Consider the following 23,835-nt stretch of genomic DNA (forward strand, 5'->3'; position numbering starts at 1 on the left):
TCCTTTCTGAACCCTTTCAAGTTTCACAACATCTTTCCGATAGGAAGGAGACCAGAATTGCATGCAATATTCCAACAGTGACCTAACCAATGTCCTGTACAGTTGCAACATGGCCTCCCAACTCCTGTACTCAATACTCTGACCAATAAAGGAAAGCATACCAAACGCCTTCCTCATTATCCTATCTACCTGTGACTCCAATTTCAAGAAGCCATGAACTGCACTCCAAGGTATCTTTGTTCAGTGACACTCCCTAGGACCTGACCATTAAGTGCATAAGTCCTGCTAAGAATTGCTTTCCCAAAATGCAGCACCCCACATTTATCTGAATTAAACTCCATCTGCCACTTTTCAGCCCATTGGCCCATTTGGTCCAGATCCTGTTGTAATCTGAGGTAACCCTCTTCGCTGTCCATCACACCTCCAATTTTGGTGTCATCTGCAAACTTACTATCTGTACCTCTTATGCTGGCATCCAAATCCTTCATGTAAATGACAAAACGTAGAGAACCCAGCATCGATCCTTGTGGCACTCCATTGGTCACAGGCCTCCAGTCTGAAAAACGACCCTCCACCACCACTCTCTGTCTTCTACCTTTGAGCCAGTTCCTTATCCAAATGGCTAGTTCTCCCTTTATTCCATGAGATCTAACCTTCCTAATCAGTCTCCCATGGGGAACCTTGTTGACACCTTACTGAAGTCCATATAAATCACATCTACTGCTCTGCCCTCATTAATCCTCTTTATTACTTCTTCAAAAACTCAATCAAGTTTGTGAGTCATGATTTCCCACACATAAAGCCATGTTGACTATCCTTAATCAGTTCTTGCCTTTCCAAATACATGTACATCCTGTCCCTCAGGATTTCCTCCAACAACGTGCCCACAAATGATGTCAGGCTCACTGGTCTATAGTTCCCTGGCTTGTCCCTATTACCCTTCTTAAACAGTGGCACCACATTAGCCACCCTCCAGTTTTCTGGCACCTCACCTGTGACTATCGATGATACAAATATCTCAGCAAGAGGCCCAGCAATCACTTCTCTAGCTTCCCACAGAGTTCTCGGGTACAACTGATCAGTTCCTTGGGATTTGTCCACCTTTAACAGTTCCAAGACATCCAGCACTTCCTCCTCTGCAATATGGACATTTTGCGAGATGTCACTATCTATTTCCCTACAGTCTATATTTTCCATATCATTTTCCACAGTAAATACTGATGCAAAATATTCATTTAGTACATCCCTCACTTTTTGTGGTTCCACACAAAGGCCACCTTGCTGATTTTTGAGGGCCCTATTCTCTCCCGACTTACCCTTTTGTCCTTAATATATTTGTAAAAACTCTTTGGATTCACCTTAATTCTATTTGCCAAAGCTATCTCATGTCCCCTTTTTGCCCTCCTGATTTCCCTCTTAAGTATACTCTTCCTTCCTTTATACTCTTCTAAGGATTCACTCGCTTTATCCTGTCTATACCTTACATATGTTTCCTTCTTTTTCTTAACCAAACCCTCAATTTCCTTCATCATCCAGCATAGCCTGTATCTACAGCCTTCCCTTTCACCCTGACAGGAATATACTTTCTCTGGATTCTCGTTATCTCATTTCTGAAGGCTTCCCATTTTCCAGCCGTCCCTTTACCTGCGAAATCTGCCTCCAATCAGCTTTTGAAAGCTCTTGCCTAATACCATCAAAATTGGCCTTTCTCCACATTCGATTTTCAACTTTTAGATCTGGTCTATCCTTTTCCATCACTATTTTAAAACGAACAGAATTATGGTCGCTGCCCCAAAGTTCTCCCTCACTGACACCTCAGTCACCTGGCCTGCCTTATTTCCCAAGAGTAGGTCAAGTAGGTGCATCCACATACTGAATCAGAAAATTGTCTTGTATGCACTTAAGAAATTCCTCTCCGTCTAAACCTTGAACACTATGGCAGTCCCAGTCGATGTTTGGAAGGTTAAAATCCCCTACCATAACTACCCTATTATTCTTACAAATAGCTGAGATCTCCTTGCAAGTTTGTTTCTCAATTTCTATCTGACTATTGGGGGGTCTATAATACAATCCCAATAAGGTGATCATCCCTTTCTTATTTCTCAGTTCCACCCAAATAACTTCCCTGGATGTATTTCCTGGAATATCCTCCCTCCTGCCACTATATTAGTCCCCTTCCAATTTAGGTGCAATCCGTCCTTCTTGTCCAGATCACTTCTACCCCAAAAGAGATTCCAATGATCCAAAAATGTGAATCCTTCTCCCATACACCAGCTCCTCAGCCATGCATTCATCAGCTCTATCCTCCTATTCCTGCCCTCACTAGCTCGTAGCACTGGGAGTAATCCAGATATTACTACCCTTGAGGACATCCTTTTTAAATTTCTGCCTAACTGTCTGTAATCTCTCTTCAGAATCTCAACCTTTTCCCTTCCTGTTTTGTTGGTTCCAATGTAGACAATGACCTCTTGCTGGCCCCTCTCCCCTGTGAGAACATTCTGCACTCTCTCTCAGACATCGTTGACCCTGGCACTAGGGAAACAACACACCATTCTGCTTTTTCTCTGTTGGCCACAGAAACGTCTGTCTGTACCTCCGAGTACAGAATCCCCTAACACAATTGATCTCTTGGAGGCCAACGTACCCATCGTTGCATTAGAGCCAATCTCAATACCAGAAACTTGGCTGTTCGTGCTACGTTCCCCTGAGAATCCATCATCCCCTACATTTTCCGAAACAGCATACCTGTTTGAAATGGGTATATCCACAAAAGACTCCTGCCCTAGGTGCCGACCGCTCTTACCCTTCCTGGAGTTAACCCATCTATGTGGCTGTATCTGAGACTTTCCCCCCTTCCTATAACTGCCATCCATCACATACTGTTGCCATTGCAAATTCCTCATCGCTTCTATCTGTCTCTCCAACCGATCCACTAGATCTGAAAAGATTTGCATCCAACAGCATTTATGGCAGATATAATCCACAGTAACCCTTAAACTCTCTTTAAACTCCCAAGTATGAGAAGAAGTGCATCTCACTACAAAGGCCATTTTTGCTCCTTCACAATCTACAGACCCAAATAATAACACCATCTTATTCCTCTACAAAACACTGCACCAGGTTAAATTAAGAGCTATTTTAAGTTTAATCAAGGGACTTATCTCCAAAAATATATAATAAAGAATGAACCCACTGTACTCACTAATACAGCCTTTCTCTTGGACAGACTTAAAACAACAATACACTTATCTGATTCTGTGTTGTGAACTTCTCCCAAACCAGTTCCTCCAAGATTAGTTGTGAAATTCACTGTTTGTTAATTTTCCCAGATGCACTCTGATGTACAGTGACACGAGAATTCAAAGGCAGTAACTGTGCAGGTTCTCTCTCTCTCTCTCTCTCTTTTTCCTGCACTGTCCTCACCATGTGCTTCTTTTGTCTACTCTTCTCCCTTTTAAAACTGCTGTTGTTTTGACTTTTTCTTTCCCAAAGTTCCAAAACAATGCAACAGCATATAAAACAGTAATTGCTGCTCCAAGAATTCGAGGAAATCACCTCCAAAATACCTCAAAAAAGGAGCAGCTCTTACAGCCAGAAATTTTTCCCGTCCACCATCTTGGATTACAGTGAAAACAAACCAAATTTATCCACTCTCTCCTTATAGTTAATACTATCTAAACCAAGCAACATTTATGTTTCTACTCCAAAGTCTCCAAATCCTTCTGGTAGTGTGGTGACCAGAAATGCACATAATATTCCAATTGTGGCCTCGCTAAAATTCTATACAGCTGCACATAACTTGTTAATTGTTATACTCTATGCCCCTGCCAAGGCAAACATGCATGAGTCTTTTGACCACTTTGTCCACTTGTGTTGACACTTTCAGGGAACTATGGACCCGTAATTCAAGATCCTTCTGTATGTTAATGCTACTAAGGGTTCTGCCATTTACTGTATACTTCATTCCTACATTAGATCTTTCACAATGCATCACCTCTCATTTATCCAGATTAAACTTAATCTGCCATTTCTCCACCTAAATTCCAGCATATCTTTATTTTGTCATACTTCTGGCAATCCGCCTCATAATTCACAGTCCTCGTCACACATTCACTTTCTAGAGTTTAGTATCAGTTAATCGTCAAAATTAATTTGTTTTAGCTCTAAACTAGTAGTGTGAAGAGATCGCATGCCTTTGCTCATACTATCCAGATTCATATTTTAAACAAAGCATGAAACATTATGAAATGTCAATGCACTAGGGTCAGGCTAGGTCTAGGAATGTTTGTGTGGGAATTCCATACCAAAATAACCAAATCTCCTGAATGATCACAAAATGAAGAAAGTATCAGCAAGATTCTTTCACTTTAACAGGTGTCAATTAAACATGAATTAATAGGCAGACTATAGATTGTAGTGATGAATCTCATCTGGAATAACCGATAAAACAATGACTATTTATGAGATTACAAGGTTTGTATCAACCACACATAAACCTGGTAAGGATCTCCTATTTTTCTCACTCCAAGAAACTGGTTTTCATTTCAGCCGCAGTGTGAACTCTGCTAAATCCAATTCCCTGTAGATGGTCACTGTCCAGGATACATTTTTGCAGAACTTCTTTTGCTAGTTTAATGACAGTCTTGATGGCACAGATGCTCCAGAAACTATTTTCTCTGGCTATGTTAATAAAGATTGTTAAATGCCTGATCAGCTGTGGAAAAACTTTTCAAAGCATAAGCATCAAATTGTTCAATTCACAATCTCTTCTTTAATCTGTCTTCAGCTTTCTCTCCTTTTTATTAGTATTGCATACAGAGTTCTTTGTAAATGTGCCTTCTTTGCTCTACCCCTGCTGCAATGTCTTTGGCTTGTGTCATATAATGTATATATCTTAACTTCATTCCTGTAAGTACTGCTAATCTGTTCAAGAATTACCAGGCCTGTAATTTATAATGTCCAGAACTCTGGCTGAGGAGGTAGATGGAGTGCCCCCAAAGCTTCCACTGTCTCTTATCATAGATCTTCATTTCTCTCTGTTACACAGTAGGCCAAGAAGAACTGATCTCAGTCAGGATGCAGCCTCATTCCTTTCAAAATCTGCCAATCCACAAAACCTCCTGCAAGAGCACAGCATGGTACCTGCACACAACATTTGCAATTGAGAAACTAAGCCAAGAACACCTCAACTGCATTTTGAATGCCTGGCTCAATAAGTAATGTTGGCGGTGTTTGCTTCATGCAGCTGGGCGTGTTTAGCACACAGCACTAACTCCAACAGTCCAAGTTTAATGGATGTGTGCCAAATCAGTCTGAGAAGTTGTTTGCCAAGACAATCTTCCCACTGTCAAAGCTTCTAGTATATGCAAGAACTGTCATGGCATATTGACATAACCCTACTTCTGAACCAGGAGATTTGGGTTAAGCCCCACCTGTTCCAGTGTTGTTAGATTTCAAAATATCTCCAGCATCGTATGCCATGCTGGAAGTTGTGCACTCACCACTTTTGGCATTTTGAGCATCAATAGAGCAGACCTAGCTCTTTACAAAGTCAAATGCTTTGACTGGACTGTCTGTTTTTAAAAATGACTTTTTTTATAAAAAGAGAGGCACTAAGAGTAATGTTATTTCTTGCAAATTAATTGTGTGACACGATAATGGTGTAGATGCTCATCCTTACCAACTGGCTAGAGTCCAAAAAGAAAAATGTGTCAAGAGGGAAATTATGTGACAATCATTAAACAGAGAAAATATTCCTTTTGTTGAAGTAAATGAATAGAAATATCACTTTTTTGTCGAAGGGAAAGTAATTTTCTCTGGCAGTTTTTCTTTTAACAACCAGAGCTCAATATATAACAAAGGTGAAGCAGGTTGAGAGTTTTATTTGCAGTTTAGACTATAAGATAGTATCCAGGCTGATGTTTCATCATGATATTGAAGGAGTGCTGCTTTGTCAAAGCTGGTGTTAAATCACAGCCCCATCCACTGTCTCAGATGGACAGAAAGATCCCATGAGACTGTTTCAATAAGGAACAGATATTTTCTGTCTTCAGTCATGGTTATTATTTATTATTAAGTATAATTATAAAAACTATAATCCTATCATTGTTACATTCAGCTTGTGGGATCTAGCTGTGCACAAATTGACCACTGCATGTCCTACATAAGAATAATAACTACAGAATAATTTTAGCATAATTCATTAGCTTTAACATGCTTTTGGAGAGGTTGGGTTGGGGGGCAATTTTGAGGTTGAGAAAGGTACGGTAGAAATGCAAGCCCTGCTTCCATCATCTGTCAGAGCAATACTCAAAATTAAGCTGGTAAATATGAATCTTCAACTCAATATTATCCGATTTGAGTGTGGCCAGCACATTATGTTAAGCATACAGACATTTGCAAAATCTCACAAAATTGATAATTGTTATAATTAAAATTGCATAATGGAATTTTTACCTATCAGTCAAATCTTTAACAAAATTATATTTCTATCAGTCTGGAGGTATTTTTCTTAAATCAACAATGAAAGGTTTGAATCACTATGAAATTATTAATATTACATTTGATTATAAAATTGGTAAATTCAAGTCACATTTAAACTGTTTTAATTAATTTTAATTATTAAAATGTTAAACGTGGTCAATAAGATTAATTCCTATGATTGTCCTCAAAACAAAGTCATCATTTCCTAATTCACTTCAGTTTTAATATTTTACTTGAAATCCAAATTATCTGTGTATCTACAAAATACATGATCTGTGAATGTGTCATTACATGTCCTGATGATTTATTTCACAATTACTTCCTTCAAATTCATAGAAAGACAATGCACTTCATTTACTTCATCGTTAAATGTTCCCAAAAGGAACCAGGACCGTAGCCCTGAGTCAAAATATTCATTGAGATTGGTTTCATTAATAGAATGACTTTACAATCATGGAAATGGAAGCTGTACAGTTTCAAATATTTTAGGAGCTAATGCAGTGACTTCCAAAAACGATTGTTATTGTCTTTGGGCTACATGTGATTTGTGTTCTCTATAGTTTTCACTATAGCTTTTGTCAGTACTCATTTGAATTCTATGCGGTGTTCTGATTTAGCTCAGCAACCTGCCTTGAGGGAAGGAGAAAAATGTTGGGTTATTAAAAAAGAAGCAGTGATAGCTGAGGGAATAAATGAATTGCCTGCTGTGGTATGGAGCATTGAGTTACTCTTCTGTTGAATATTCAGTGACTTATATGATCTAAAAACTGCAAATAATTTCATATATTACAGACCAATACTGGTTGTTAGTGACTTTGAATTGTCTCTCCTTTGCTGCTGAAAGAAGCAAGCCTAAGCTGAGGTCCACGATGCAAATTGACATTCAGCTGTCATGGGACTTTCTTGTTCCAACGTTACTTCCTTCTTTGACTGGTAACTACGGGGTGCCCATACACAGAGGCTCATTCTGATCAATCCTGACAGCAGATTGTCTAAAGTGACTTATCAACACACTGCAGAGGAACACTGACAGCAATAGTTATGTCTTCAGCAGCAGCTATGAGCTCTTCAGCCTGGTGGCCAAAAGAACAGCAGCAAACCTTGGAAGGTACTTGCACCAATGCTGCAATTTTCCTGTATTTCGATAACATTCAGCCTTGCCTGCTGCTGAGTCTACACTGAATGTCCTTCAGGCCATGTTAAAAATCTGTGCATTCTAAGCCATAATTCTTAAAATCTGTTTTGTGGAGAATGTCGTTCAGTTAGTGTCTGAAAAGGTTAACTGACGTCAAGAGATATGTTCTGCCCATCAGGATGTAAAGGACTATTCCCAGGAAGAGGTAATCAGTGCTTGTCTATTCATTACAGTACAGTTCCAGTTGTTTTAGTGCAAACAATAATGTATACTTATTCTTAGATCCAGCATGAGTCTCAGAATAGAGTCTCACCAAAAACCAATAAAATGGAAGAAGCCACGATGCATTAGGTAATAAATTTAACATCATGAATGAGCCTCCAGAAGCTTTGTGCAAAATCCTTCCTCACTTGGATTTCTAACTTAAATTAATACAAAGAACAATTGATGGCAGTAAATCCTATCCAAGATGGTTCCAATGGACACTACCACAAAATATACCATGTCGATGGTGGTCCAGATTTCATCATATATACAATGGAAGCAGCAACAGGTCAGTACCACTGTCACACATAACCTGCCAGGCAGTAGTGGTCTTCTGAAGAAATCTTCAGACCGACAAAAATCACAGCCATTTGAGAAGAAGCAAAAACACCAGTCACAAAACTATACGTGTATCTTTAATATTCCATAGCTGAAAAAGAGACAGAGGTATTCAGCTTCTGTGATTTCAGCCAGCCAGCATTAGAACAACTCCAAAAGCAATATCAGTCCTCATCCCACCAGTAAAAATTTAAAACATGAGAAATAGTGAAAACTATTGAAGAAGCCTGTGTAAACTAAAAAGTCTTACCAAAGCCACAACAGAAAAAAAAAGTATTATAAATCCAGAATAAAGCATTTGATATTGGACACCTCAAGTAAGTAAGACCCTTAGAGAAATCTCTGGACTTTCCATCTTGATTTAGGTCCTCTCCCTCTCTCCTTACCTCTCCCTCACCTTTTTATGTTATTACATTGCCCTAATGGCCCCTGCAGGTAAATTGGAGGCATGAGTGATCTGCTGGTGTTGGTTAATAGATGAAAAATAGTATGAATTATTTGTTGTGGGAAAAGCCACTTGGTCATGTGTGATAGCATTTCTAGGCATAAAGAGGAAAAAAAAATCCTTGAACTTTGAAAATTGCACCTGAGAACTTATTCATAGACAAATCTCCAGCTTTTCAACAATACAGCTCAATGCCTCATTTATGCAATGAACTTGCTTCTCTTGTTCCGAGAATTCCACTGTGCATAAGCTACATGGAGCTATTTAAATCCTCTGTGATTTCCCTGAGTACACCAATTATACAAAACTTGTATAGTTCAGCTGTCATTAGCAGCACAGTTGAAAGCAGCTTTGCTGAACACGGAGTGGTGTTGTCTGTTTCTCCTTCTCAAACCTTCAATGACTTTGAGTCTCTGACTGTAAACTTGCTCTGCTGTGACCCCCAAACTATTCTGAGTGGCCTATTAAAAACCTTGCAGGAAGCCCTGCCCCTTTGTAGGGGAGAATCAAATGTTGCCATCCACCACCTTTCAGAAATTATCGCTGCACGTTAATGATCACCAATGCAGTCTTGATCAATGCAAATAAAAGGGATATAACTGTGAGGTTACTTCATACCTTTCTGAGCTAAAAAGCTTGATTTGCTCTTAAAATTCTACAGTATATTGAAGGATCTAAACTGTCTCAGGAATCAAATGTCATTGATCTACACAATGTTATTCACTAAGGGGAAAAGCTCATAAGAATGCTCCCTGAACCCAAGAGAAAAATGTGCACCACTCAAGATTAATTATATCCATGTACAATGTCTTGTTACAATTGAAAGATCATAAAATAATACTGATTGTACAGTTTCAGAGGAATTATTCAATTGTCTTTCAACAGTGAGTGAATCTTTAACAATTGGTAACTGGAAAACCTTGACATGACAATGAGGAGCATGTAGTAAAGGCTTCATGCTGCCAATTAAACTGTTTACAAGAAGCAGTAGCAAAACAGCACAGTCAGTTTTACTGACTTGATTAAAACTGATATGATGACAATGTTATCCAAAAGTGTATATATAAAAATGAGAGGATGACATTAGTCTACTTTATTTCAACATCAAAAGGATAAGGTTATTTGTTTCCGAAGAATTACTATCCACTCTGACATAATTTGAGGAAACTGAAGGTCTTTCAAGGGAAACAAATGTTCAATAGCAACATCAATGCCAGAACACATCACTTGCAATTCAGGAATTTAAAGTTCCACCCTGGTTCCAATATAACAACAAACTGATGCTGAATGGTACATCTTCAAGCACCAGATTTGCATCTCTGCCAAGTTATCGGCCATTTATAAAGTTAGAGGAATGAAGTGAGATTGAGAACAGATATACGTACTTTATTTCTTCGAAATAATTATGTAAAGAATGTAATAAACAGAAAAATCTGAGGGTAAATGTTCTATAAGGGACTTAGAAATGAAACATCATGAGGTAATGTCTGCCCACGAGAAGATAAGGGATGGTTCCTGGGACATGCTAACAAGTGTTTGCTAATATGTCAGCTCGAGTTGGTGCAAAGTTCCATGTGGCTAACCATAATATAGACCTAATCCAGCCTGATATCTCACGTGAGGCTATTATGCATCACAAAAGTGATGAAGCAGTATTAAGTACTATGTAATAACTTTATTCCATATCAAAATTGAGCCTTCCTTCAGCTGAAGACTTTGTGTGAATATCCTTCCCTACTTGGTAGCAGTAATTTAGACTATTACAAATCACAAACATCAGTGACAGTGAATCTGGCCAAATCATCTCAGATGGTTCAGGTGGACATGATCATAACATAAACCATGTAGGTTGTGATATATATTTCATTACATATACCAAAGAACATTTCAATTGTGTTTTTTTTTGTCCAGTATAAAGTCAAAAGGCAGTAGGCATTACACATCTTTACAACATTGTGTAGATGTAGAAGAAGTGTGAAAACTAGAAGAGAAAAATATCATTGTCTGGTTAGTCTGACTGTTAGTCTAATCTAATTTGATAGTCAAAGTTTCGACTTGCTAATGGATAAATATCTATCCAGATTTCAATTACAATTTTATTATTTCCATCACCTCAGTTATAGTTTAGCAGGACTACACAAAAGCTGCCATACTCAATTATTTAGGAAGCCTGTAAAGGTGAATTATAAATTTGCTGCACCTTGAGGAGGAGTATTAGAGATGTACAATTAAAGTTATAGTTAAGAATAAATAACTAGAAAGTATACCTGAAGAACCATCATTTGATAACTGGATATTTTATTGATGATAGGAGGTGGACTTTTGTTTGGGGCTGAGGTCGTACTATAGAACACCTATAGTATTCTGCTGCATAGTTCATGAACATTGACAATACGAAGTTGCACTCATTTTACCTCAGGAAGGTCATGGGAAGAAAAAAAATCTGATTAAAAGTGAATTAAGGTGCCATTCTGTAATTGAGAAGCCAAAGTGAAAGTCACATAGGATCAAACGCGGTGGAATAAATAGATGATTAAGTAAGGTATGGTAAGTAGGTGCTGGCAGGTCTGAGCAGTAAAACCCTGTCAAATTTAAGTGAAGTCTGACAGCATGTCTATGTGTCTGTAAGTATGTTAACAAGTATGTTAATAAGGACTGCTAACATGGTGGGAATGTGCAATGCTAATTCAACTGATTTGCCATGAATTGTGAAATAATAATGAACAGAAGAGAAGAATAGTTCAGCTGTGGGACTGAAATTCCAGAGGGGAAAAAAAAGAGTAAAAGAAAAGCAAGACTTGAAAATGAACAAACTGGGGCATTGTTCTGATGTATACAAAATAAATTGCACCAGTATATGTTGCTTGTGAGTTTTCCTGGTTTTCCTTTAAAATATATGGAAAATAAATAACATGCATCAGTGTTGCCTTGGGAGATACAGATGATTTATAACAGAGCATGCAATCTTGTTGAAGCATCAAGGGTCTCTCTTGGCTGTTGAAACACTGGTGAAGGTGCAACATTGCCTCTTTTTGGGAAGGCCTACTGAATACCAAGGCAATCAGGCAGTAGCTAGGACACCAAGTGGTCCTTTTCCTGAAATCAAGATCATAGGGCCAAAATCTCTCCTACTGAGAGCTGCAAGCCAATGTCAGTCTGGAAACATTTGATCTCAGCAGCAGTAAAGGAGAGATGGTGGTTCCTACAGTGAAGACATCTACCAGAGTTCCAGTTTACAATTTCTTTCTCTAACCTATCTTTTATCTTCCCCTTGATAATACTAGTCCAATTAAATCCCCGATTAAATTCAAATTTCAAAACCAGCCAGTTATCGAATCTTCTGTTTGAATCTTCCTCTATAGATTTGGTCTCCAGGTTGGTGTCAATGTTTTTTCCTCAGTGCAAACTTCTTCTCTACACAGGTACCTCTCCGAGAGTTCTCACTAGCAGCCACATTTTTTGGTCTTTTGGCAGCTCTCCTCCAAATGTTCAATTTTTTTAAAGGTTTTATGCCCCAAAACATCAGATCATTTCATTGGTGTTAATATTGTCAAAATATTAAATTCAAACTTGATTGGTAGTTGGTAGTTTGGGGCATAATTTAAACTGATTAGTCAATCTTGAATTTGTTTTTGTCCCCAGGCAACCAGCTACTCTAGCTGTTCAAACAAATGTTACATTGTTACCTTGTTCAGAGCACTTGGTGCTATGTCAGATAGTTCTGATAGCTTTTAACTCTCTTCAAGGGAGAGTACCCCTTACACCTTTATAACACCTTACCCCTGAAGAAAAAATGAACCATCATAATGAAAAGATGGCTGCAATGTTTTTCTATTCTTTAAACACATTACCGTAATATACAAATAACATCTTCCCATATGCCTATCTATATAAATGAAAACAAATCTCATCTAAACTTTACCAGTTAAATCTGCGATAACGCACCTGTGATTACATTCTTACAACCCACATCTATGATTTTAAATTAAAAGTCTGTAACATAAGACTCCAATGAAATTGTCTCATATTCTTGTCTTTAAATTGTTCCAACAATGTAAGAGGATTGTGATCTGTGTACACAACTATCTCCGAGACATTGTTCATGGCATAAACATTAAAACATTGTAAGACCAGTACCAAACTCAATAATTCTTTTTCGATCATTGAGTATTTTCTCTGGTTGATGTTTAGCTTCTTCAAAAAGTAAGCAACTGGCAGTTTAATCCCATCCTCATCTTCCTGTAGGAGTACAGCTCCAACTCCTATGTCACTAGCATCGAGACTTTAAAAGCTTTTGAAAACTTTGGTGTAGATAAAACTGATTTGGTGGTAAATAGGGCTTTCAAATGGCCGAATGCTTCCTGGCATGGTTCTGTCCACCAAAACCTTGTGTTCTTCTTTAGAAAATCGGTTAACAATGCCACTACACCGCTGAAGTTTGGAACAAACCACTGAGTCCTAAGAAGTAAAGCACCTCTTTCTTCGAGATCGTTCTTAGAAATTCCTCAATGACCTTCATCTTTGCATTCAGTGGGGTCAACCTTCCATAATCGATGTTATGTCCCAAGAACATCACCTCTGCTTTAGCAAATTCAGTTTTGTTCAAATTTATTAACAGTTTTGCTTCTCGTAGTTGTTCAAAGAGCTCTGACAACTGTACCATGTGATCTTTCCAGGACTTACTTAAGATCACTACATTGTCCAAATAGACTGCATAGTTTGTTAATCCAGCCACAACTCTGTTCATGAGTCTTTGGAATGTGGCAGGTGCGTTCTTCATTCCACAGGGCATCATTTTAAACTGATATAGCTCATTTGAGGTTACAAACGCAGAAATTTCATTTGCTGTCTCAGATAAAGCTACCTGCCAGTAACCACACAGTAAGTCCAACTTGATGGTGTAACTGGATTGTACAACTTTCTCGATACAGTTCTCCAATCTAGGAATTGGATATGAGTCTGATTTTGTAACAGCATTGACCTTCTGATAATCCATGCAGAATCATTGAGTCATGCCCAGTTTGGGAAGTAAGATGATCAGCGAACTCCACTTGCTCTGGCTTGGTTCAAAGATATCCTCGTAAAGCATGATCTCCACCATCTTCTGGACCTGTCTGGCTTTGAAAGGGTTAAGTCAATTGGGGTGTTGTTTTATCCCTACATTTACTTCATGTACAATAGCATTGGTACTCCCCATCTGATTCTTACATATATCCTTATACTGCAGTATCAAATCTTTCAACTGTGTTCTTTGCTCCTTTACTAACTTATCCCACTCCTCAAGGACTTCTTCATTTTTTAAATCTATTTTGAAGCACATCAAAATCCACATCATCTGGATTTGATTCCTCCCTCTATGGGGCAGTAATTAACACCTGTTTCTCCAGTTCTTTCTCTCTAGGATAAGACGGTTTCAACATGTTCATATGACATAGTCGATACCTTCTTGTTTCTATCTGGCATCTTTAGTAGATTGTTCCCCGACTTAACTTTTTCTCAATTTGATAGGGACCACTAAATCTGGCTTTGAAGAGATCTCCTGTCACTGGTAACAGTACTGACACGTCATCCCCTCGGGAAAACGTCCAAGTCTCAGAGCTTTTATCTGCCACATGCTTCATTTTATACTGTGCCCTCATCAGTTGCTGTTTAGCTAACTCACCTACTCAATTTAATCTCTCCCTCACCTCCAACTCATAATCTAAGTGTGAGATCTCCATGTTTCATCCTGTCAATTTTCCTTTAATTAATTTCAAAAGATCTCTCACTTCATGCCAAAATATTACCTCGAAGGGAGTGAACTGAGTACGTTCATTTAGAGCATCTCTAATGGCAAACAGTACAAATGGGATACTATTAGGTAAAAACAATGACTGCAGATGCTGGAAACCAGATGCTGGAGTAGAGTGGTGCTGGAAAAGCACAGCAGTTCAGGCAGCATCCAAGGAGCAGGAAAATCCGACGGATGCTGCCTGAACTGCTGTGCTTTTCCAGCACCACTCTATTCCAGAATCTGGGATACTATTATCCCAATCATTTGGGTACTCCTGACAGAATGCTCTAAAGATGGTCTTCAAGGTTTGATGTCACCTTTCTAAAGCTTCCTGGGATTCAGGATGATAGTCCGAATAAATTTCTCTGGGTCGTGTGAGAAAGCTCTTCTCCTCCCTTTTTTGCCTTGATACTCCATAATGGAATTGCCTCCGGAAGTCTGGTAGACACATTCATTATGATCAACAAGTACTGGTTCCCAATTTTAGTTCTTGGGAGAGGACCTATACAATCAATTGTAACCCATGTGAAATGTTCTTTAAATGCAGGAGTTTGGGACAAAGGTGCTGGTTTTATTACCTCCTGTGTCTTACCTGCCATTTAGCATGTATGACACCCACAGCAAAAGTTAATTACATCCTTGTGTATTCCAGGCCAATAAAAATGTTTTTGTACCTTATCCTGACACTAGTTCATGTGCTTCCCTTAACACCTCCTGTCTGTATGCTACCGGCAACACAATCTAGTACACTTCAGCCCATTTCTCCTCTGCACTGTTAAGTCTTTTCAATTTAATTTTTTACAGACAGGAAAGTTGAAAGATCTCTCAGATTTGGTAAGAGACACGCACCTGGTGAGTGAGGATCTCCCTGAAGCTGGAGTATTAATCACACCGAGGTGATTACAAATTCCACTGGTTGCTAGTGGTCTGCAGGAGTTAATTTGTGTTAGAATTCAGTCTGACATCAGAGGCTCCATGGAGAAAATGTTAACATTCCTCATTGGCAACAGAAGCTATTAAAAAGTAGATAAAAACAGATGCTGTAAATCAGAAACAAAAACATAAATTGCTGGAAAAACTCAGCAGGTCTGGCCTTATCTGTAAAGAGAAATCAATTATTGTTTTGGGTCCAGAGATCCTGCCTCAGAACTGAAGGGTCACTGGATCTGAAACATTGCCTTTGATTTCTCTCCATAGGTGCTGTCAGACCTGCTGAGCTTTCTCATCAATTTCTGTTTTTGTTTCTGTTAAAGGTAGCACAGAATAACAGGCTGGGGAAATTAGAAATAAAGTAAAAGGCATCTGGATGGGTATATGAAGAGGAAGGTTTTGGAGGGTATGGGCTGGGTGCTGACATGTGGGACTAGATTGGATTGGGATATCTGGTCAGCATGGACAAGTTGGACCGAAAGGTTTGTTTCCGTGTTGTACATCTCTATGACTCTATTGACAGTCCAGATTGGATGTCACTGCTATAGAGAGCAGGTACTACCAGACAGGAATACAACAAGGAAAGTCAAAAGACAGAAAGCAAATTAAACTGACCCAGGAACATTAGAAGGCCAGAATTAAAGTGGAAAAAGGGGGCAAATTAGAAATGTTATTGTCTAATTCTGATTGAATGAGATAATAACATTAGGAATCTTTAGACACATTTATTCAAACTGTCAGGAGTGATAACCGTCTGGGTAACACCTTTAATGAATCAGGAGTTACTACTGAAGCTGCAGAAAGAGGAAATCATCTAATAATAATGTGACAGAAGCAGAATTCATCTATTAAAACTCTCAGTGATTTAGAGGCACTATTATGAAATAGGGCATCTTTAAGTAGGGCTGCAAACATCAGGATCCATACATTAAAGCTCCAAAAACAGCTGAGATCATTTATTTTAGCTGCAGAAGGCCAGCATTCTGTGTGCAAGTGGGAATCCAGTATTTTGGCTGTTAAAATCAGGCATGTCCTGCAGTTCAAAAACTCAGAATACAACACTGTTCTTCCTGCAAAATAAACATTTTTAAATACTTATGCAGGAGATATAGATAAGCACATTTGGGAGGCATTTCCGATGGCTAGATAATCATTCCTGCAATGGAGATGAGAGTTGCGCATGCTGATCCTGTTCAATCCCCAATATAGCAGACTCTGAGGGAATCACCCATGAAATTAAAGATTGTGACAAGTAATTTCCCTGAACCTGGAATCCTCAAAAAGTATCCGTTTAAATCAGAAACACTGCATGGTTCTTCTTCAGTTAAAAATTACACAGGAAAAATTCAAAGATGGAAAACCCAGTCTATGTTCCTGAGTAACTTCTAAACTGACTCCCTAACACATTTATTCTCCAGACCCTTTTTATATCTCCGGAATTGAACTTAACAGTCCCTATAGGCAGCACGGTGGCACAGTGGTTAGCACTGCTGCATCACAGTGCCAGAGACCCGGGTTCAATTCCTGCCTCAAGCAACTCTCTGTGTGGAGTTTGCACATTCTCCCAGTGTCTGCATGGGTTTCCTCCGGGTGCTCCGGTTTCCTCCCACAATCCAAAAATGTGCAGGTTAGGTGAATTGGCCATGCTAAATTGCCCGTAGTGTTAGGTGAAGGGGTGAATGTAGGGGAATGGGTCTGGGTGGGTTGCGCTTTGGTGGGTCAGTGTGGACTTGTTGGGCCGAAGGGCCTGTTTCCACACTGCAAGTAAGTAAGCTAATCTATCCCTCCACTGCCATTGGACCCCGCTGCTGCATCGTACACCCCTTGCCCCATGAACCTGACAACCATTCTCCCATCCATGAGGATGCAACAACTTCTTCCTGCGTTAGGACAAAGGGTGGCTCAGTGGTTAGCACTGCTGCCTCATAGCACTAGGGACCTGGTTTCAATTCCAACCTCAGGTGACTGTCTGGTGGGGTTTACACATTCTTTATGTCTGCTCGGGTCTCCTCTAGGTGCTCTGGTTTCCTCCCATAGTCCAAAGATGAGCAGATCAGGTGGATTGGCCATGGAGAATGCAGGGATACAAAGCTAGAGTAAGGGACAGCTGGATCTGGGTGGGATGGTCTTCAGTGGGTTGATGTAGACTCAGTGGACTGAATGGCCTGCTTTTCCACAGTGGCGTTACTATGAAAATACAACCCCTAGGATTCAACACCAAACTATCTCCTCCCCAGAATCCTCCACCAATTTTCTCCAGCAGGTCATGATAACCCATAATTCTCATCAGAACTGACACATTCCTCTCCCTGTCAGGCATGACATTCCCTTCCTATCTTGCTGGATATGACATTACCCCACCACACTGTCAGAATTGATATTCCTCATCAATTCCAACCTACACCAACACTCCATCATTTACCTCGCACTTACATACCTTGCACCGAGGCACTCCACCCATCTGCCATTTAAGGCATTCAGCACCCTCCTATCTGGCATACTACTTAACTAACACACCTTTCTAACCTCAAAATTATGTTACATATGTACCCTTTTATAGGAGTTATCAAAGTAACTGTACTGTTGGACATTTAAATAACAGAATACTGCAGCTATTGTCAAGATGAACTGGATGTGGTTTCACTTCACCCCAATTTTACTGTAATATTAGAGTCTTGGTTTGATGTTTGCTTCTTATTTCTGAAGAACCTATGAATGAAATCACCTGCCAGAAATGCAGATCTCTGCCTTAACAGAAATAAGTAGATACAGAGTGAAGATCTGAATATGTTTGCCACTCCTCCAAAATCCTTGCCCAGAGTTGCCAGGAAGACCTAAATCAGTGATAGATCAAACAGAACTCAGAATTGGACGCCTTCAAAAAGACAATTCTTAACATACAGAACATCGTCTAAATTAAATACTCAATCAGAAGCTTAGCATGCTAATGCCTTTCTATAAAGAGTGAGTTTACTGATGGTTGAATTCAACAAGGTGCTAACAAAATAGCAGATACATTTGAAAACTGAAATAAAATGTAAAAATTTGTTTAACTTTATAACATTCTTGAAAGGGCTAGATTTAACACTAGAGTTCAACATTCAATGAAATGCCTAAACTGTTTCATTAATATATTGATTCGCAGAAAAAAAAAGGTGATTTAATGTCAGCATTCAAAAGAGTCAAAATTATTATTATAATTCATGACGAGCCTTTGTCAGACTTATTACATTCAAAAGAATATTAGATTCTAGAAAGCCACATAGATCGCAAGTGAAGCAGATGTCTGGAAGCAGTGTCACTTAACCCTAAGAGGAGAAGATCAACCCTATCGCAGGAGAGCAGTAGAATCCATTCAGTTCTTACAGTACAAACCACAAAAGGCACATGTGAGAGACCAGTACAGTGAGTAGGACAGACACCAAAGGTTAAAGGTTATTGTAGGCAATGGGGAACAAAGAAACGTTACGAGTGCAGACAGTATTCATAAATGATAAAGAAATGGTGTGTCTGTTACACAATAGGGTGTTTTCAGAAAATATTCTAAAATAGGACAATGTGATAGAAAGGCAAGAAGTCAAACAACTAATTACACAAGAGTTTAATGAAAGAAAATCCTAAGTTGTTTATGTTGGAAATAGGTGAAATTTGTTATCCAGACCTAATCTTTTAGCAAGATGATATTTATTTCAATCAGTATCTCACTAAGTGCAAGCTTGATACTGAAGTGAGTATCACTATATTATCACAAAGTAAACGATGGTTGAATCAACACTTTTGACAGCCAATAATAATGCAACCACAATTTCCAGGAGGTATAACATTGAAGGTAAAGGGTATGCTACAAGCAATCTCCAATACAAGAGGTGCAAGATAGCAAAAAACTTGTATGTATTTCACACCAAGATCGCTTCCCACATTTACAATTTAAATTGAGAGGCTTTGGATCACCTCGATTTAGGAGTCCGAGTTCAGAATTCTCTTAAGGTTACCCTCTAGGTTCAGTTGACAGTTAGGAAGGCAAATGCAAATGTTAGCAAGCATTTTGAGAGGGCTAGAGTACAAGAGCAGGGATGTCCTGCCAAGGCTCTACAAGGCTCTGGTCAGACTGCATTTGAAATGTTGTGAATAGATTTGGCTCTGTATTGAAGGAAAGATGTGCTGGCATTGGAGGGGGTCCAGAAGAGCTTCACAGGAATGATCCCAGGGATGAAGGGCTTGTCCTTTGAGGAGCAGTTGTGGAATTTGGGAATTTGTTTGAATCTTACAGAACAGTGAGAGGCCTGAATAGAGTGGACATGGAGAAGATATTTCCACTAGTAGAAGAAACTGAGTCTTGGGTGTACAGCCTCAGATTAAAAGGATGATTTACTTGAGAAGGAATTTCTTCAGCCAGCATTACCACAAAAGACTATGGAGGCCAAGTTATTAAATGTTTTTAAGACAGAGATGGATAGGTTCTGAATTAATAAGGGGATCAAGAGTTACATGAAGAAGACAGGAGAATGATGTTGAGAAACATATGGGCCCATGATCGAATGGTGGAGCAGATTCAATGGGCCAATTGGCCTACTGCTGCTGCTATATTCTATGATCTTATGATACCTTCAGAGAGTTTTCAATATTATTCAAGGTGCCATATGCCAAACGGTTTGCATATTGATAGATGTGGAAACAGTCCAAGACCATAATCAGAGAGTCCAATCAGTCTTCTCATGTTTGGAAGCTGAAGGCTCACCCTTAAAAACAAGTGTGGAACCTCGAATAATCTACACGGGATCAACAATTAGGAGATAATGGCAGACCCACAGAAAACTAAAGTCATCACGGAGTTTCTTTTTTCTGAACTCAGTTCATGACAGAAAAAGAGTTTTAGAGATAGAAACTAGTTAGCAAAATTTTTGCCTTACATGGTGACTACTACAGAACCTTTTACATCACTCCTCAAGAAAGCATAGGATGCTGTTGGAATCCACATTAAAAAATATTTTTCATTGAATCAAGGACCTCCCAATATCTTAGCCTATGACAATGTTTTCTTTCCAACCAGCATATCAATTGATGTTTCAGCTACAGACTTAGCAGTCCTGCTGTTCCAGAGACAACCAAGAAGGGCTTGTGCCCGAAACATCGATTCTCCTGCTCCTTGGATGCTGCCTGACCTGCTGCGCTTTTCCAGCAACACATTTTTCAGCTCACAACCACATACATGCCATATACCAATTGCAAGATGTCACGGGCATTTTCAGACACCTAGTGCAGATGCTTTTGGGGATCTGAATGATGTGGATTATGGTAAAATTTGTTGTAGAATCATTAGAGATGCCTAGCAAGGCCTATCTTGAATCAAAGACAACTCATTCTATATTTTATGCATTTATTAAGTGCCATATCATGTTTCTCATTAGGCTGCAGTGATTGGCCAATTAAAAGGGCTTGTAGCTTTGAAATGCCATATAAACCAGGATAATTCACCTCATTAATATTCAACTTCCTGAGTTACCAAATGCAGCAAACAAACAAAACTTCAAGAAACTATGATATGCAAATAAGAATAGGTAACTCGCGCTTTCTGCTCACCTCTTGCTCCACAGGGTCTCCAACAAGCAACCCTTAAAAATAGCTCAAAAGAAAAGGAGAAAAAGGAAAATTTGTGCTATTTTCCAAAAACACGGTAGAGGTACCTACACCGAATGGAATGCAGCAGTTCAAAAAGGCAACTCACCACCAGCTTTACAAGCATAATCGGTCCGGGTAATAAATGTTGAACTTGCAGCAGTTCTCACATTGCATGAATAACTAATAAAATACATTGGCACACATAACTGGCAAAATCTACAAACAACTGTGTTAGTTTCCTGCGGCCAGTTGGCAAGCTGTGCAAGGATACCTCCAGGAAAGCTGCAAATACAGATATAACATAGAACAATACAGTGCAGAACAGGCCCTTCGGCCATTGATGTTGTCCCCCTACACTATCCCAAAATCATCCATGTGCTTATCTAAGGATTGTTTAAATCTCCCTAATGTGGCTGAGTTGACTACATTAGCAAGTAGGGCATTCCACACCCTTGCTGCAAATGTGTTGCTGGTTAAAGCACAGCAGGTTAGGCAGCATCTCAGGAATAGAGAATTTGATGTTTCGAGCATAAGCCCTTCATCAGGAATAAGAGAGAGAGCCAAGCAGGCTAAGATAAAAGGTAGGGAGGAGGGACTAGGGGGAGGGGCGATGGAGGTGGGATAGGTGGAAGGAGGCCAAGGTGAGGGTGATAGGCCGGAGTGGGGTGGGGGCGGAGAGGTCAGGAAGAGGATTGCAGGTTAGGAGGGCGGTGCTGAGTTGAGGGAACCGACTGAGACAAGGTGGGGGGAGGGGAAATGAGGAAACTGGAGAAATCTGAATTCATACCTTGTGGTTGGAGGGTTCCCAGGCGGAAGATGAGGCGCTCCTCCTCCAGCCGTCGTGTTGTTGTGTTCTGCCGGTGGAGGAGTCCAAGGACCTGCATGTCCTCGGTGGAGTGGGAGGGAGAGTTAAAGTGTTGAGCCACGGGGTGATTGGGTTGGTTGGTTCGGGCGGCCCGGAGGTGTTCTCTGAAGCGTTCCGCAAGTAAGCGGCCTGTCCCCCCAATATAGAGGAGGCCACATCGGGTGCAGCGGATGCAATAGATGATGTGTGTGGAGGTACAGGTGAACTTGTGGCGGATATGGAAGGATCCCTTGGGGCCTTGGAGGGAAGTGAGTGTGGAGGTGTGGGCGCAAGTTTTACATTTCCTGCGGTTGCAGGGGAAGGTGCCGGGGGTGGAGGTTGGGTTGGTGGGGGGTGCCTTACCTCTCTCTGTGTAAAGAACCTGCCTCTGACGTCTGTCTTAAATCTATCACCCCTCAATTTGTAGTTATGCCCTCTCATACAAGCTGACATCATCATCCTAGGAAAAAGACTTTCACTTCCCGAAATATGGGGACCAGAACTGTACACAATATTCCGAGTGTGGCCGCACCAGCATTTTGTATAATTGCAGCATGATATTGTGGCTCCCTCTATGAATGAAATCTAACACACCGTATACCTTCTTAACAGCATTATCCACCTGGGTGGCAACTTTCAGGGATCTATTACATGGACTCCAAGATCCCTCTGCACATCCACACTACCAAGAATCTTTCCATTGACCCAATACTCTGCCTTCTTGTTATTCTTCCCAAAGTGCATCACCTCACATTTAGCTGCATTGAGCTCCATTTGCCACCTCTCAACCCAATTCTGCAGTTAATCCAAGTCCCCCTGCAGCCTGTTCTTCCACACTGTCCACTACTCCACCGACTTTAGTGTCAATGGAGCAGCGGACACTGCTATGAACTGTTATGTTTGTGACTCTTTCCTTGTGAACACTGAAATGCCTGTTAAAGTGTTGCTGATGGAGTAAATAGCTTTCTAATGCATTGGTTAGAATTTCCAACATTTTCATCTATTACCCCATTGTATAATGAGAACTAGCTTGTACTCAATGCTTTCTTATCAATTCTGTGGCAAAAGATTTGATGGAAGAAATTTTTCTTCACTTAACTCTACTCCCCATTTTTTCAATGTACTACAGTTTTTTTTTAATGTACTCAGTAGGGAATGCTGATATATTGTTGCCAAGAGCAGTATTTATTGGCCATACTAATTACCTTTGAAATGGTGATGGTGATCTCCTACCTTGGTCAGCTGCAGTGAGTTAGGGATAGGGCACTGGCACAATATTGTTAGTTAGGGAGGTCTAGGATTTTATTCCAGTGATGATAAAAATGCAAAGAGATATTCCCAAATCAGAATTGTATGTGTTTAATCAAAGTCAGAGAGCATACAAGGACGCTGTTTAACCAAATGTGCCCGTACCATACTTTTGAAAGAACTATCTAAATTAGTCCCACACTCCCATTGCTTTCTCCCCATAGCCTTAAAATTTATTCATTTTGAATGTTATACTTAACACTGATTCCAGTTTTGCTTAAGCTCTTTGACATCACATTCAGTTGAATGTGGCCTGTATGTTAAGAGCTATCACTCTCATCCACACCTCCAGAATTCAGCTCTTCTGTCCATGTTTGAACCAAGGCTGTAATTAAGTCAGGAGCTAAGTGGCTTTGTCAAACCTAAACTGAGAGTCACGGACCAGGTTATTGCTGAGCAGGTGCTGCTTGATAGCACTGTTAATGATATCTTCCATCTGATGATTGAGAGTAGACTGATAGAGACTTTTTTGGCCAAGTTGGATTTATCCTACTTTTTGTATGCCAGACGTACCTGGGCAATTCTCTATATTGTGGGAAGATGCTATTTTTAAAACTGTACTGGAACACCTTGGCTAGGGAAAATTTCAGAAGCATTGCCAGAATATTGCCCATAGCCTTTGCAGTACCCAATGTCTCCAACCATGCTTTGATATCAGCACAACAAATCAACTGAAGACTTTTATCTAAAAAGCT

This window comes from Hemiscyllium ocellatum, chromosome 26, assembly GCF_020745735.1.
Source record: "Hemiscyllium ocellatum isolate sHemOce1 chromosome 26, sHemOce1.pat.X.cur, whole genome shotgun sequence".
NCBI lineage: Eukaryota > Metazoa > Chordata > Chondrichthyes > Orectolobiformes > Hemiscylliidae > Hemiscyllium > Hemiscyllium ocellatum.